Source organism: Brassica rapa, unplaced genomic scaffold, assembly GCF_000309985.2.
Source record: "Brassica rapa cultivar Chiifu-401-42 unplaced genomic scaffold, CAAS_Brap_v3.01 Scaffold0741, whole genome shotgun sequence".
NCBI classification, from domain to species: domain Eukaryota; kingdom Viridiplantae; phylum Streptophyta; class Magnoliopsida; order Brassicales; family Brassicaceae; genus Brassica; species Brassica rapa.
In genome coordinates, this window is record NW_022610681.1 from 3,334 (window position 1) to 6,666 (window position 3,333).

The following is a 3,333-nucleotide window of genomic DNA, read 5'->3' on the forward strand; positions in this document are numbered from 1 at the left end:
TTCATGCCTTTTGTAAATGGATTGTTGATTTGTGTTTAGTTAACTCAATTTTGGCATTAGGCCGGGACCGGTCTCAATTATATCAATGTATGGATATTTCTCGAATTAATAAAGTAATTGTTTTATATGCGCTTCATGAGTACTCTGATATTTGACTAGTCCGGTCTAACACAACGTTAGGTCGTAGTACGGGTTGAAAAGCCTTAGGCCTCGATCTAACGAAAAACGCTAACTCTTGGCCGGGTTGCAAAGCCTTGTGCCTTGATTTAGTGGGACGAGTTAGTGGATGAACTGGTCTAGGTCGTGGAGTAAATTTTATGACTCTGACCGGAATTGTCCCTAGCCCGTCACGTAGCGCTTCCGGACAATGGTGTGTTGGGTTGAACGGTCAGTCATGTTCTTGTTTGATTGTTGGCTGGCCGGTTGGCTCATTCATCTCAAACCCTGGGTGTTGGACGGTCGATCGGTCATGTTCTTGTTTGATTGTTGGCCGGTGGGTCGACCTATGCTTACGACGGTTCGGGGGTGTTACAGAGGTTGTATCAGAGCATGGTTTCGTCCATGCTTCTGGAACTCATGATTTAATCGGTTTTCAATATTTTTCGAGTCAAAAAGAGTCACAAAAGGCATTAGGTAAACCGGTCACGTCCAGCTTAGGATTTATTGTTTTAGGAATTAGGAATAGATAGAAGAATTAGAATTGCTAGGTTGCTGGTTAGAATTGTTAGGTTGCTGGTTAGCATTGCTAGGTTGTTTTAGCTAGTATTGCTATTAGATTGTTGGTAGTATTTGTTTGGTTTGTTGTTGACTGACTTGCGTGTGAGTGTTCTATTTAGTTGCAGATTTAAGTGTGTTCGTTGATCGGAACTTTAAGGCTGGAAACCTTAAAGTGAAGAGAGTTCAAGGCCAAAAACCCAAAGCCAAAGAAAGAGTGAAGATAGGTTCAGAGGACTGGACAGTGGTATGGACTGGACAAATGGGAAGAAAAAAAGACTTCATTGGAAAAGGACTTCATCAGTATCTGGGAAAAGGGAAATCGAGGAAATGGTTAGAGTAATCAGAGGCGCAGATTGGCAAGACCGTATCATGGGAAATTAGTTGGCAGCAAAGTAAAAACTAAGAAGAAGACGCAGTGATCATTCAAGTGAAGATTTTCTGAAGATGATTGTGGTGACATTGGGAAGGACACTCAAGGGACAGTGAAAGGCAGAGTGAAGAGATATAAAGACGATTATGGCGACTTTAGACAGTATACACAAGGGACATGGGCAAGCAAAGTAAAGAGTTATGAAGACGAGTTGAGATTAAGTGAAGCATGAAAATCAAAAAGTGAAGAAATGAAAGGATTCAAGACCGAGGAAATGCATGGAGATGTATTAAGATGGAGCGAGTTCAGAATTAAAAAATCTAGAAGAAGACTGAAGAAATCAGGGGAGATATCTAAGGCCAACCGATAAAGAAGCACATCTAGTGATCAAGACAAAGTTATGTAAAGAGGAGTTATGGAGGAGTTGTTATCAAGGTGGAGCAAGTTCAAAATCCAAAGTGTTTATGGAGACCCAAAGAAACCGAAAGAAAGGCGAGCCAGCAAAGAACCATATCTTATGACCAAGACGCAAGACGGAGTTATTCAAAAGCTGAACGTCATCACTACACATCAAGGAGGAACATTTCGTGAAGTTAAGTAATTGCGCAACTAAGAATTCGAGGACGAATTCTATTAAGGGGGGGGGGGGAGAATGTGATAACCCGCCCTTGGGATAAAATGGTCGAGAGAGCAAAAGTCATAATCCAGAGCCGAGCTTTTGGGAATCAAAGCAATTGAAGGAATGTTAAGTTTTGATCACTTAAGACTTAACATGGATCGAAGAAAATAGAAGATTGGTCGAGCATCAACTTTGTGGTCGAGTCGCGGGCAATAAAGATTGTTCGGGAAATTTGAAGTACGAGAAGGTCGAATAATGGATCGTGAGTGAAGCATGAGTTGAGATAAGCTTCTCTACCATTGTTCGAAGTGTCTTAGATTGATCAGACGACAGTTTTGGAAGAATCACATTTTTGAAGCACGACGGTTTAGAAGCTCGACGTTTTTGAAGATTGACGTTTCTTCATCGCGAAATTTTCTCGGAATATCTTCGTATCAGTAAAATATTATTCTGAAGACATTATAAGTCGGAAGCAGGACGGGAATTAAGCAGGATGGGAAGCAAGCACGACGGGAAACCTTGAAGTTGGGCGAAAACCCTAATTTCGGTATTACGAATTTCTTTGAGGAAGCCGGAGGCTCGGGAAATACTTTTAAAGGATATCATACATCATCTGTAGTTTATTAAAAATACTCAGAGAACCAGAATGGGAGCAGAAATATTCGGGATTGATCGCGGATCAGAAATTCACAAGAAGGGTCGAAAACGCGCAAAGGAACCGAGAAGCTCGAGGTGGCTTGATCTAAGGGATAAGAACGTGGTGGCAACTGTCTAACCAGCTGAGTGTCAAGAGAAGCTCGAGGTGTCGCTGTGCATGAAGCAGGCACATGCAGCATGACATGTTGAAGCACGACGTGTCGCGATACCGGCAACCAAAGCATGCTGATCGACACGCAGGAAGCGGTGTGTCGCGACGCATGCATTCCATCCATGCTGATCGACATATGGTCTTCCAGGAAGGAGAAGAGGTGTCACTTTGCATGAGTTTGGTCCATGCTGACTGCCATGTGGACCACGAGGTGCCGCGACGCATGCAACCGGAGCTATGCTAGCCGACACACGGGATGCCACCAACTTCAATCTGATTCGCTGCTGTATCCTATATAAAGACCACGACCCCTTCTCATTTCATTCATCCAGACATTTCAAAAGCAAGTTAAAAAGTGGGTTAGAGAGAGAGAAAGAAGTAGAAAAAGAAAGTAAGAGGTTCTGTGTTATTTCGAGAGTTTTAGAGAGTTTTCGAGATCAGTTTCTCTACTGATTTCAAGTCAGCGCCTATGGAAGGTTCTGGCCAACTGAAGATCAACCAATTTAAGATCAATTCAGATGGGAAGCAAGTCAACGTGGTTAGAGAGAGAAAGAAAAAGAGTGTAGATGAGTTCCGAAGATCGATACTTCACCAAGAATCGAAGTTCTGTCCAATCGAAGAATTTCTGCAATTGTTATGCGGAAGCTCTGCCCAAATCAATCTGTCCACTCTACTCATATTCTTTGATGATCAAGTGGAGGTGCTGTCCAAGATCAGTTCAGTTCCATGGTTTTAGTTCAGTCGAGGTTATGATTCGATACTCTGTTCAGATTTCGGAAGAATTGTTCAGAAGCTAAGGAAGGTGCTGTTCGAGTTGAG